This window comes from Rhinoderma darwinii, chromosome 11 (assembly GCF_050947455.1).
Source record: "Rhinoderma darwinii isolate aRhiDar2 chromosome 11, aRhiDar2.hap1, whole genome shotgun sequence".
Taxonomy (NCBI): Eukaryota; Metazoa; Chordata; class Amphibia; order Anura; family Rhinodermatidae; genus Rhinoderma; species Rhinoderma darwinii.
The window spans coordinates 90,819,651-90,834,133 of NC_134697.1; the positions used below are offsets into that span (position 1 = coordinate 90,819,651).

A 14,483-nucleotide genomic window follows, 5' to 3' on the forward strand; every position below is an offset into this window, starting at 1 on the left:
AGTCATCATCCCGACACCTTCATAGCGTCACTATATAATGTCCCACATTCCCGGTGGTCCTCACCTCTCCGGTCAGCAGATGAATGATCTTGTTGGTGAGGTCTAGGATCTTCTGCTCATGTATCAGTGAGTGAGGTGGAGGTCCTGTGATGGGGCTGTGGGTCCTGCTCCCTCCTCCTGACACACGGGAACGGCCGCCGGAGGTCACACCCTCATCACATGTTTTCTTCAGGACAGCGTAGTCCTGTGTATGGGGAGACACTGATACATGTCCCGATACACATTCTTTCAATCCCTCATACTCGTAGTATATTAATATAGACTAGAGAGACGTCATGTGACATAACTCCCAGAATCCCTCACCTCTCCCGTTAGCAGGTAGATGATCTCCAGAGTGGGGTTTAGTATTCTCTCATTCTTATGACGGATTCCTTTACCCATCATGATGACACAATTAATGGACCTAATATAAACACAATCGGGCAACCATCTACAGAAAGAGAAAAAAATCATTTCAAGCCTGAACCAACAATTTTCTATCTGCTCCCCCCCTCTAGTAGTAAGCGCACATTCACACCGGGCAGTATTTTTTGTGCAGTTTTGCCATGAGTGCCACAAAATCTGCATTTAATTCCATGCCGATATGCCATGATGCAGTGAAGATACCCTAAAGCTTGTGTCCAGCTTGGCCGTCCACCATTTCCCCAGTAGTTACAGAAGCACCCCTCCACCCTCCCAATAGTCAGCAGGCCCCCCACTCCCTCCACCCTCCCAATAGTCACAGCAGGCCCCCCACTCCCTCCACCCTCCCAATAGTCACAGCAGGCCCCCCACTCCCTCCACCCTCCCAATAGTCACAGCAGGCCCCCCACTCCCTCCACCCTCCCAATAGTCACAGCAGGCCCCCCACTCCCTCCACCCTCCCAATAGTCACAGCAGGCCCCCCACTCCCTCCACCCTCCCAATAGTCACAGCAGGCCCCCCACTACCTCCACCCTCCCAATAGTCACAGCAGGCCCCCCCACTCCCTCCACCCTCCCAATAGTCACAGCAGGCCCCCCACTCCCTCCACCCTCCCAATAGTCACAGCAGGCCCCCACTCCCTCCACCCTCCCAATAGTCACAGCAGGCCCCCACTCCCTCCACCCTCCCAATAGTCACAGCAGGCCCCCCACTCCCTCCACCCTCCCAATAGTCACAGCAGGCCCCCCACCCTCCCAATAGTCACAGCAGCCCCCCACTCCCTCCAGCTCATCTTCTCAGTAGTCACAGCCACGATGCATACCCCTCCGCTGCGTGCACTCGGCCCCGCAGGAGTGGTCTGTGATCAACTTCAGCCCCGGGACCAGATTGGGGCCCCCAGCTGCTGAGTGTATAAAGTGCAGGGAGCGGAACCAGGTCGCCAGAGAATGGGATTTGTCCTGCGAACACACAGGAAAGTACACAAAGTATTAGTTCTGGAATCCGCAGGGAATCCCACCACCCGAAAAAAACACACCAAATTGTGGTGCAGGGTTATCAGGCAAAAATGTCCGCTGCAGAAGATCTAAAAATAAACAAAACAGTTTATACTTACCCTCTGGTGTTGTCATGGCGACACGTCTCCCTCTTCTGAGAGTAGCCCGGCCTCCTGGGATGACGCTGTAGTCCATGTGACCGCTGCATCCTTTGATTGGCTGCTGCAGCCACATGGGTTGAAACGTTATCCCAGGAGGCCGGGCTACGCTCAGAAGACGGAGACGTGTCGCCATGACAACGCCGGAGGGTAAGTATAAACTGTTTTCTTCATTTTAACTCAAAAACCTTTTTTCTCATTTGCGATATTTGCGGTGGAATCGCAGGGTTTCCGCCGCAACGCATGGCTCATCTTCCCTTTAAATTCAATGGGGAAAACCTGCACCAGAAAAGCAGCGATTCCGCAGCATAAATTGGCAAACTACGGCTTAAAAACGCACCGCCGGTCAGTTTATGAAGGTTTTCGGTGGATTTGTTCTCTCATCCACTTTGCTGCTAATGTAATTCGCCGCGGTCTCTCCGCAGTATTGACGCTACGTGTGAACTGACCCCAATTCTCTAACAAGCGCGTGGCTCCCAAGTGTCCTGGATTTTAGGCCCGATACTTCCTTCTAGAGGAAACACTGTGGTTGTCCCGGTTACGAGGGCACTGTGGCTGTCACAATTGTAGGGAAAATATGGCTGTCACTGTTATGGGGGAACTGTGGATGTCACTGAGCTATTACTATTATGGGGCACTGTGTCTGATATGGGAGCACTCTGTACATTACTTATGTGAGGACACCGTTACTGTCATTGTTATGGGGGCTCTGTGGCCGTACCATGGCTATTACTGTCATTGTTATGGGGGCTCTGTGGCTGTACCATGGCTATTACTGTCATTGTTATGGGGGCTCTGTGGCTGTACCATGGCTATTACTGTCATTGTTATGGGGGCTCTGTGGCTGTACCATGGCTATTACTGTCATTGTTATGGGGGCTCTGTGCCCGTAGCGTGGCTATTATTTGTCATTGTTATGGGGGCTCTGTGGCTGTATCATGGCTATTACTGTCATTGTTATGGGGGCTCTGTGGCTGTACCATGGCTATTACTGTCATTGTTATGGGGGCTCTGTGGCTGTATCATGGCTATTACTGTCATTGTTATGGGGGCTCTGTGGCTGTACCATGGCGATTACTGTCATTGTTATGGGGGCTCTGTGGCTGCACCATGGCTATTACTGTCATTGTTATGGGGGCTCTGTGGCTGTACCATGGCGATTACTGTCATTGTTATGGGGGCTCTGTGGCTGTACCATGGCTATTACTGTCATTGTTATGGGGGCTCTGTGGCTGTACCATGGCTATTACTGTCATTGTTATGGGGGCTCTGTGGCTGTACCATGGCTATTACTGTCATTGTTATGTGGGCTCTGTGGCTGTACCGTGGCTATTACTGTCATTGTTATGGGGGCTCTGTGGCTGTACCATGGCTATTACTGTCATTGTTATGGGGGCTCTGTGGCTGTACCATGGCTATTACTGTCATTGTTATGGGGGCTCTGTGGCTGTACCATGGCTATTACTGTCACTGTTATGGGGGCTCTGTGGCTGTACCATGGCTATTACTGTCATTGTTATGGGGGCTCTGTGGCTGTATCATGGCTATTACTGTCATCGTTATGGGGGCTCTGTGGCTGCACCATGGCTATTACTGTCATTGTTATGGGGGCTCTGTGGCTGTACCATGGCTATTACTGTCACGGTTATGGGGGCTCTGTGGCTGTACCATGGCTATTACTGTCATTGTTATGGGGGCTCTGTGGCTGTACCATGGCTATTACTGTCATTGTTATGGGGGCTCTGTGGCTGTACCATGGCTATTACTGTCACGGTTATGGGGGCTCTGTGGCTGTACCATGGCTATTACTGTCATTGTTATGGGGGCTCTGTGGCTGTACCATGGCTATTACTGTCATTGTTATGGGGGTTCTGTGGCTGTATCATGGCTATTACTGTCATTGTTATGGGGGCTCTGTGGCTGTACCATGGCTATTACTGTCATTGTTATGGGGGCTCTGTGGCTGTACCATGGCTATTACTGTCATTGTTATGGGGGCTCTGTGGCTGTATCATGGCTATTACTGTCATTGTTATGGGGGCTCTGTGGCTGTACCATGGCTATTACTGTCATTGTTATGGGGGCTCTGTGGCTGTACCATGGCTATTACTGTCATTGTTATGGGGGCTCTGTGGCTGTACCATGGCTATTACTGTAATTGTTATGGGGGTTCTGTGGCTGTACCATGGCTATTACTGTCATTGTTATGGGGGCTCTGTGGCTGTATCATGGCTATTACTGTCATTGTTATGGGGGCTCTGTGGCTGTACCATGGCTATTACTGTCATTGTTATGGGGGCTCTGTGGCTGTACCATGGCTATTACGGTCATCGTTATGGGGGCTCTGTGGCTGTACCATGGCTATTACGGTCATTGTTATGGGGGCTCTGTGGCTGTACCATGGCTATTACTGTCATTGTTATGGGGGCTCTGTGGCTGTACCATGGCTATTACTGTCATTGTTATGGGGGCTCTGTGGCTGTACCATGGCTATTACTGTCACGGTTATGGGGGCTCTGTGGCTGTACCATGGCTATTACTGTCATTGTTATGGGGGCTCTGTGGCTGTACCATGGCTATTACTGTCATTGTTATGGGGGTTCTGTGGCTGTATCATGGCTATTTCTGTCACGACGGTGATGTGGCTGTTATTATTATGCATACACTTTGAATGTGACTGTAATGGGGGCATTGGGAATGTTACTGGGACACTATGACTATCACTGTTATGGGGACACTTTGGCAGGTAGTTGTTACTATTATGGGAGAACTGTTGTTGTCACTTTCAAGTAGGCACTGTGTGTCACTATTATGGGGACACTGTCACTTTTACAGTTATGGGGGCACCACAGCTATTTTGGTTATGGGGACACCACAGCTATTATAGTTATGGGGACACTGTCACTTTTACAGTTATGGGGGCACCACAGCTAATTCGGTTATGGGGGCACCACAGCTATTAGTTGTGGGTGTACCACAGCTATTACAGTTATGGGGCACCGCAGCTATTATAGTTATGGGGGCACCGCAGCTATTACAGTTATGGGGGCACCGCAGCTATTACAGTTATGGGGGCACCGCAGCTATTATAGTTATGGGGACACCGCAGCTATTACAGTTATGCGAGCACCGCAGCTATTACAGTTATGGGGGCACCGCAGCTATTACAGTTATGGGGGCACCGCAGCTATTATAGTTTTGGGGGCACCGCAGCTATTACAGTTTTGGGGGCACCGCAGCTATTACAGTTATGGGGGCACCGCAGCTATTACAGTTATGTGGGCACCGCAGCTATTACAGTTATGGGGACACCGCAGCTATTACAGTTATGGGGGCACCGCAGCTATTACAGTTATGGGGACACCGCAGCTATTACAGTTATGGGGACACCGCAGCTATTACAGTTATGGGGACACCGCAGCTATTACAGTTATGGGGGCACCGCAGCTATTACAGTTATGGGGGCACCGCAGCTATTACAGTTATGGGGGCACCGCAGCTATTACAGTTATGGGGCACCGCAGCTATTACAGTTATGGGGACACCGCAGCTATTACAGTTATGGGGCACCAAAGCTATTACAGTTATGGGGGCACCGCAGCTATTACAGTTATGGGGACACCGCAGCTATTACAGTTATGGGGACACCGCAGCTATTACAGTTATGGGGACACCGCAGCTATTACAGTTATGGGGACACCGCAGCTATTACAGTTATGGGGGCACCACAGCTATTACAGTTATGAGGGCACCGCAGCCATTACAGTTATGGGGAGCTGTGGGGGGTATATGATACCTGGTATGTACATACTATAGGGCAGCATCTCTATATATCTGCTATATCAGAGGCGTAGCTAGGTTCTCCAGCACCCGGGGCAAAGATTCAGTTTGGCGCCCCCCCAACCTCTTTCCCGACATCTCCTTCCCCCTCGCCGTGTTTGTTTTCTCTACCAATCGACGGGTCATTTCTTTATATGTAACGCGAGCATAAAATTATTTGTACATTTCACAAGCAATATGGTCCTATACACAACACCAGAACCAAGCTCGATACATATATACAGCCCCAGAACAAATACAGCTGTGCAACCCCTGCCATATAGGTGTGTACGGCGTAAAACTACAGCTCCCAGCATGGCCCGAACAATGATAAGGATATGCTGGGAGATGCTGTTTCACAAAAAATAAATCCTATCATAATCATCTCGCTGCAGATCATACAGTGACTACAGTGCTGATTAGAGGCAGAATAAACATTTACATTAAGTGACTCACCGGTGACGTCTCAGATTCTAGTTATTTTTCTCCATCCGGTCCAGACCTCTATGGTGGCTTCTCCCGGTCCATTTCTGCAGTTTGCCGCTCACATGTCTTCAGCTTCTCACTTTACCAACATTTCTGCACCTATAAATAAATATAAAGTTATCATTATACCACACACTACGCCCCTAAATATAATAGCGCCATACACTGCACCTCTAATTATAATAGCACCATACACCGTGTCCCACACACACACTGTGCCCCCTGTAGATAGTGCCTGCCATAGAGCCCCCTGTAGATAGTGCCTGCCATAGAGCCCCCTGTAGATAGTGCCTGCCATAGAGCCCCCTGTAGATAGTGCCTGCCATAGAGCCCCCTGTAGATAGTGCCTGCCATAGAGCCCCCTGTAGATAGTGCCTGCCATAGAGCCCCCTGTAGATAGTGCCCCCATATAGACCACCCCTGTATATAGTGTCCCACAAATAACTCCCCCTATAGTGCTCTACAGATAGCCCACCCCTGTATATAGCCCCCTGTAGATATAGCCCACCCCTGTATATAGAGCTCTACAGATAGCCCAACCATGTATGTAGCCCCCCTGTAGATATAGCCCACCTCTGTATATAGTGCTCCACATATAGTCCACCCCTGTATATAGTGTTTCACAGATAGCCCGCCCCTGTATATAGCCCCCCCTCTTGTACATATAGTCCACCCCTGTATATAATGCTCCACTAGATAGTCCACCCCTGTATATAGTGCTCCACAGATAGCCCACCCCTGTATATACTATATACAAGGGTGGGCTATCTGTGGAGCACTATATACAGGGGTGGACTATATGTACAAGGGGGCTATATACAGGGGTGGGCTTTCTGTGGAGCACTATAGGGGGAGCTATTTGTGGGATACTATATACAGGGGTGAGCTATACACAGGGCTGGGATATACACAGGGGGGCTATATCTACAGAGGGGGGCTATATACAGGGGTGGGCTATATCTACAGTGGTGGGCTATACATAGGGGGGCTATATACAGGGGTGGGCTATATCTACAGAGGGGGGCTATATACAGGGGTGGGCTATATCTACAGTGGTGGGCTATACATAGGGGGGCTATATACAGGGGTGGGCTATATACAGGGGTGGGCTATATACAGGGGTGGGCTATATACAGGGGGAATATATCTACAGGGGGCTATATCTACAGGGCTGGGCTATATACAGGGCGACTATATCTACAGGGGGGGCTATATACTGGGGTGGGCTATCTATGGAGCACCATATACAGGGGTGGGCTATATCTACAGGGGGCTATATACTATATAGCCCACCCCTGTATATAGTGCTCTATAGATAGCCCACCCCAGTATATAGCCCCCCCTGTAGATATAGTCCCCCTGTACATAGCCCACCCCTGTATATGGTGCTCTATAGACGGCCCACTCCAGTATATAGCTCCCCTGTAGATATAGTCCCCCTGTATATAGCCCAGCAGATATAGTCCCCCTGTATATAGCTCCCCTGTAGATATAGCCCCCCTGTATATAGCCCAGCAGATATAGTCCCCCTGTATATAGCTCCCCTGTAGATATAGCCCCCCTGTATATAGCCCAGCAGATATAGTCCCCCTGTATATAGTCCCCCTGTATATAGCCCAGCAGATATAGTCCCCCTGTATATAGTCCAGCCCTGTAGATAGACACCCCCCGTAGGTAGACAAAGTCGTCGCCCCCCCTGCAGATACAGCCGCACACTTCTATTACAATTTAAAAAAAACAAAAAAAAAACACATCTCAAACTCACCTTATTCCCGCTCCCACGCCGTCCGGCAGCCATGGAGACCTGCTCTCTTCTGCGCAGGTCTCCAGGGGGTTGAACGCGGCGTCTATGAAAGGCGCTGATTGGCTGGGCAGGATGTCTTTCCCTGCCAGTCAGTCAGCGCCTTTCATCGACGGAAGCGTCACTGGTACAAAAGGTACCAGTCGCTTCATTCGTGGAGAGGCGCTGAATGGCTGGGCTCGGAACGTGCCCGGTCATTCATTGCTTCTAATTGTACCTGTGTCCTTGCGACACAGGTACAATTATAGTGCAGGAGGAGGGGGCGCTGGCGCCCCCCTCTGAACTGCGCCCTGGGCAAGTGCCCCGCCTGCCCCCCCCTAGCTACATACTTCTATATGATATACATACTAATAAGGACATACAAACATGCTCCTCCAAAATACAGAACAGAACAAGAAAAATGCCACTAGATCTAATAGAATGTATGCACAAGCCGTCATGGAGCCGCAGACCTTAATAACAGCCTATCATACAGTCACAGCAATGTCTCCTCACTGCCCCGCCTCCTCTTACCCTCTCACCCGGAAGTCGCTCACGGTACAGGCCACGCCCCCGCACACTTCTTTTCTGTTGTTTGGTTGTAGTCATGGAGACGCCATATATGGAGGGTGGGACGTTCCCAGGTCCGTGTCTTGTGTCTGTTCTCCAACATGAGCGCGATCAATCTTCCAGAGCGAGCAGGGGAGACGCTGTGAATAGCCGGCCTGGGGTCTGTACTGAGCGGGGTCAGTCTTAAGGGGGAGTCTGTGTTGATAGTGGTAAAGAGAGTTTGGTCTTTGTTGAGGGGTGCTCTGGGGTCTGTTATGGAAGGGGGTCTGCTCTAGGTTCTGTGGTGGAGTGTCTGGTCTGTACTAAGGGGAGGGTCTTGTCTGGGGTCTAAACCATGGGGAACAGCTTGTGTCGTAGAGGGGGGAACTATAAGGAGCAGTCTATGTGCATGCGGGGACACTTCAGGGTCCTGTGTGTGCGTGCGGGGGCACTTCAGGGTCCTGTGTGTGCGTGCGGGGGCACTTCAGGGTCCTGTGTGTGCGTGCGGGGGCACTTCAGGGTCCTGTGTGTGCGTGCGGGGGCACTTCAGGGTCCTGTGTGTGCGTGCGGGGGCACTTCAGGGTCCTGTCTGTGCGTGCGGGGGAACTTCAGGGTCCTGTCTGTGCGTGCGGGGGCACTTCAGGGTCCTGTCTGTGCGTGCGGGGGCACTTCAGGGTCCTGTCTGTGCGTGCGGGGGCACTTCAGGGTCCTGTCTGTGCGTGCGGGGGCACTTCAGGGTCCTGTCTGTGCGTGCGGGGGCACTTCAGGGTCCTGTCTGTGCGTGCGGGGGCACTTCAGGGTCCTGTCTGTGCGTGCGGGGGCACTTCAGGGTCCTGTCTGTGCGTGCGGGGGCACTTCAGGGTCCTGTCTGTGCGTGCGGGGGCACTTCGGGGTCCTGTCTGTGCGTGCGGGGGCACTTCGGGGTCCTGTCTGTGCGTGCGGGGGCACTTCGGGGTCCTGTCTGTGCGTGCGGGGGCTCTTTGGGGTCCAGTGTGTGCTTGCGGGGGCTCTTCGGGGTCCTGTGTGGGCTCTTCAGGGTTCTGTGTGGGCGTGCACAAGCTCTTCAGGGGTCCTGTGTATGCATGCGGGGGCTCTTCGGGGTCCTGTGCGGGCTCTTCGGGGTCCTGTGCGGGCTCTTCGGGGTCCTGTGCGGGCTCTTCGGGGTCCTGTGCGGGCTCTTCGGGGTCCTGTGCGGGCTCTTCGGGGTCCTGTGCGGGCTCTTCGGGGTCCTGTGCGGGCTCTTCGGGGTCCTGTGTGGGCATGCGCGGGCTCTTTGGGGTCCTGCGGAGGCTCTTCGGGGTCCTGTGTGGGCTCTTCGGGGTTCTGTGTTGGCATGTGTGGGCTCTTCGGGGTCCTGTGTGGGCTCTTCGGGGTCCTGTGGGGGCTCTTCGGGGTCCCGTGTTCACATGTGCGGGTTCTGATTGTGTATGCGGGATGTCTTTCATTACACAGGAACCCACCAACCTTGTACCTTATGTAAGAGCCGGACCTCATGTATTACACAACAATAAAGAGTTCTGTCTTTTTCCAGGTTCAGGAGCTTTGGGCTTGTTCTCTACAACTGGTCCGCTGTGCTGGGGGAGAGACTTCTAGCTGGGGTGGCGGAGTATATAAACTATGGCTGAGGAGGGAGGTCAATGTAGGAAATAAAGGGGTAGTCAGGTTAGAGGGGGGTCAGACTATATTGGTGGGGGGAGAAACAGACGGTGGGGAGAGGACTAGACAACTGGATAAGGAGGTCCTTTTGTCACAAAACAGCAGTGAAAATAAAAATGCCCAAATAATGTCCAATAATCACATTTCTGATAATAAAAGTGAAAAACTGAAAGGCAAGTTAATGTGAATGTTCACAAATGCCAGAAGTCTAGCAAGCAAAATGGGGGAGCTGAAGGCTGTGATACTGGAAGAAAATATAGATATATTTCACTGTGTGAGGGGCAGCTATAGGGTCATAATACTGTGTGAGGGGTCGCTATAGGGGCATAATACTGTGTGAGGGGCCGCTATAGGGGCATAATACTGTGTGAGGGGCCGCTATAGGGGCATATTACTGTGTGAGGGGCCGCTATAGGGGCATATTACTGTGTGAGGGGTAGCTATAGGGGCATAATACTGTGTGAGGGGCCGCTATAGGGGCATAATACTGTGTGAGGGGCAGCTATATGGGCATAATACTGTGTGAGGGGCATAATACTGTGTGAGGGGCCGCTATAGGGGCATAATACTGTGTGAGGGGCCGCTATAGGGGCATATTACTGTGTGAGGGGCCGCTATAGGGGCATATCACTGTGTGAGGGGTAGCTATAGGGGCATAATTCTGTGTGAGGGGCCGCTATAGGGGCATAATACTGTGTGAGGGGCAGCTATAGGGGCATAATACTGTGTGAGGGGCAGCTATAGGGGCATAATACTGTGTGAGGGGCAGCTATAGGGGCATAATACTGTGAGGGGCTGCTATAGGCGCATAATACTGTGTGAGGGGCAGCTATAGTGGCATAATACTGTGTGAGGGGCAGCTATAGGGGCATAATACTGTGTGAGGGGTATAATACTGTGTGAGGGGCAGCTAAAGGGGCATAATGTGTGAGGGGCAGCTATAGGGGCATAATATTGTGTGAGGGGCAGCTATAGGGGCATAATACTGTGTGAGGGGCAGCTATAGGGGCATAATACTGTGTGAGGGGCAGCTATAGGGGCATAATACTGTGTGAGGGGCAGCTATAGGGGCATAATACTGTGTGAGGGGCAGCTATAGGGGCATAATACTGTGTAAGGGGAAGCTATAGGGGCATAATACTGTGTGAGGGGCCGCTATAGGGGCATAATACTGTGAGGGGCTGCTATAGGCGCATAATACTGTGTGAGGGGCAGCTATAGGGGCATAATACTGTGTTAGGGGCAGCTATAGGGGCATAATACTGTGTGAGGGGTATAATACTGTGTGAGGGGCAGCTAAAGGGGCATAATATTGTGTGAGGGGCAGCTATAGGGGCATAATACTGTGTGAGGGGCAGCTATAGGGGCATAATACTGTGTGAGGGGCAGCTATAGGGGCATAATACTGTGTGAGGGGCAGCTATAGGGGCATAATACTGTGTGAGGGGCAGCTATAGGGGCATAATACTGTGTGAGGGGCAGCTATAGGGGCATAATACTGTGTAAGGGGCAGCTATAGGGGCATAATACTGTGTGAGGGGCAGCTATAGGAGCATATTACTGTGTGAGGGGCAGCTATAGGGGCATAATACTGTGTGAGGGCAGCTATAGGGGCATAATACTGTGTGAGGGCAGCTATAGGGCATAATACTGTGTGAGGGGCAGCTATAGGGGCATAATACTGTGTGAGGGGCAGCTATAGGGGCATAATACTGTGTGAGGGGCAGCTATAGGGACATAATACTGTGTGAGGGGCAGCTAAAGGGGCATAATCTGTGAGGGGCAGCTATAGGGGCATAATATTGTGTGAGGGGCAGCTATAGGGGCATGCTACTGTGTGAGGGGCAGCTATAGGGGCATGATACTGTGTGAGGGGCAGCTATAGGGGCATAATACTGTGTGAGGGGCAGCTATAGGGGCATAATACTGTGTGAGGGGCATAATACTGTGTGCGGGGAAGCTAAAGGGGCATAATACTGTGTGAGGGGCAGCTATAGGGGCATAATACTGTGTGAGGGGCCGCTATAGGGGCATAATACTGTGTGAGGGGTCGCTATAGGGGCATAATACTGTGTGAGGGGCAGCTATAGGGGCATAATACTGTGTGAGGGGCAGGTATATAGGGGCATAATACTGTGTGAGGGGCATAATACTGTGTGAGGGGCAGCTAAAGGGGCATAATACTGTGTGAGGGGCAGCTATAGGGGCATAATACTGTGTGAGGGGCAGCTATAGGGGCATAATACTGTGTGAGGGGCATAATACTGTGTGAGGGGCAGCTAAAGGGGCATAATACTGTGTGAGGGGCAGCTATATGGGCATAATACTGTGTGAGGGGCAGCTATAGGGGCATAATACTGTGTGAGGGGCATAATACTGTGTGAGGGGCAGCTATAGGGGCATAATACTGTGTGAGGGGCAGCTATAGGGGCATAATACTGTGTGAGGGGCAGCTATAGGGGCATAATACTGTGTGAGGGGCAGCTATAGGGGCATAATACTGTGTGAGGGGCAGCTATAGGGGCATAATACTGTGTGAGGGGCAGCTATAGGGGCATAATACTGTGTGAGGGGCAGCTATAGGGGCATAATACTGTGTGAGGGGCAGCTATAGGGGCATAATACTGTGTGAGGGGCAGCTATAGGGGCATAATACTGTGTGAGGGGCAGCTATAGGGACATAATACTGTGTGAGGGGCCGCTATAGGGGCATAATACTGTGTGAGGGGCAGCTATAGGGGCATAATACTGTGTGAGGGGCCGCTATAGGGGCATAATACTGTGTGAGGGGCCGCTATAGGGGCATAATACTGTGTGAGGGGCAGCTATAGGAGCATAATACTGTGTGAGGGGCTGCTATAGGCGCATAGCACTGTGTGAGGGGCAGCTATAGGGGCATAATACTGTGTGAGGGGCAGCTATATGGGCATAATACTGTGTGAGGGTCAGCAATATGAGCATAATACTGTGTGAGGGGCAGCTATAGGGGCATAATACTGTGTGAGGGTCAAATGACGGCGCGTAAATAGACGCCCGCGTCAAAGAAGTGACCTGTCACTTCTTTGGCCGTAATTGGAGCCGCTATTCATTGACTCCAATGAATAGCAGCGCTAATTACGGCCGTAATTGACGCGGCGTTCAAGCGCCTGCACATGCCGCTACGGCTGAAATTACGGGGATGTTTTCAGGCTGAAACATCCCTGTAATTTCAGCCGTTACGGACCCCCGCCGTGTGAACATACCCTAAGGGTATGTGCACACACACTAGTTACGTCCGTATTTGACGGACGTATTTCGGCCGCAAGTCCCGGACCGAACACAGTGCAGGGAGCCGGGCTCCTAGCATCATACTTATGTACGACTCTAGGAGTCCCTGCCTCCCCGTGGAACTACTGTCCCGTACTGAAAACATGATTACAGTACGGGACAGTTGTCCTGCAGCGAGGCAGGGACTCCTAGCATCGTACATAAGTATGATGCTAGGAGCCCGGCTCCCTGCACTGTGTTCGGTCCGGTACTTGCGGCCGAAATACGTCCGTCAATTACGGACGTAATTAGTGTGTGTGCACATACCCTAAGGCTGCATGAATTACATTGAATATAGTGCGCATTTCCCAGCATCGACCACAAGATGGCGCTGCTGCACAGTGTATTACTAGTCTGCCTGCATTACATTTAATTTAGTGAGATTTCTCAGCATTGACCACACGATGGCGCTGCTGCTTAGCGTATCACTAAGGCTGTCTGAATTACATTGAATTTAGTGAGCATTTCCCAGAATTGACCCCACGATGGCGCTGCTGCGCCGTATAGCCAATGCAGCCTTCCATAAGTAATAAGGTCGTAAAATATAGTCAGTAATACCAGCGATGACCACATAATGGCGCTATTACTTCATCCATGAAAGTAAACAGTTCCCCGCGGTGACCACACCGTGGCACTCTACATTATATTTTGTAAGTTTTTTCCTGCAGCGCATCATCTATAGAGGCTGTTCCACTTGCATTATATAGCTAGACGAGACACTAAAGTCTGCTCAGGGGCGTAACTAGGAAAGACTGGGCCCCATAGCAAACTCTTGGCCGCCCCCCCCCCCCCCTCGGGTGCCACAAGCAGCCCCCACCCTTATAAATAGTGCCCCCTGTAGAATGTGCCATACAGCCCCCCTGTAGACAGTGTCACCCTATTTGTAGATAGCACCCCCACCTCCCCCTTGTAGAATGCCATAAACCCCCCACTGTATAGAGTGCCACACAGCCCCCCTTAGTAGAAAGTGCAGCACAGCTTTCCCTTAGTAGATAGTGCCACACACAGACACCTGTAGATTGTGCCACAGCCCTCTCCCTTGTAAATAGTGGCATACAGTTCCCCCATGTGTATAGTGCCACACAGCCCCCCTTTGTGTATAGTGCAACACAGCTCTCCCCCTTGTGTATAGTGCCACACAGCCCCCTTTGTGTATAGTGCAACACAGCTCTCCCCCTTGTGTATAGTGCCAGAAGGCAATGGCACATCCGAGAAAGTTGTATCAGCCAGGGAGATGTCACTCAAACATGGAAAGGTGGGTTTGGAGGCAGG

The 14,483-nt window shown here is 51.5% G+C and overlaps 1 long non-coding RNA gene across 3 annotated transcripts; it reads right to left on the bottom strand.

Annotated features, from left to right (window-relative positions):
• Positions 1-321: 321 nt before the first annotated feature.
• Positions 322-8,227, bottom strand: LOC142663338 (uncharacterized). Of its 3 annotated transcripts, none has more exons than XR_012851081.1 (4): positions 8,174-8,227; positions 5,891-6,019; positions 1,286-1,421; positions 322-490 (listed from the first exon to the last, which is right to left on the bottom strand). It is a non-coding gene; the product is annotated as an uncharacterized LOC142663338 (long non-coding RNA). The 3 variants fall into 3 exon arrangements; XR_012851082.1 differs by lacking the exon at positions 8,174-8,227 and adding an exon at positions 8,084-8,167; XR_012851080.1 differs by lacking the exon at positions 8,174-8,227 and adding an exon at positions 7,686-8,066.
• Between the last annotated feature and the right edge of the window lie 6,256 nt (positions 8,228-14,483).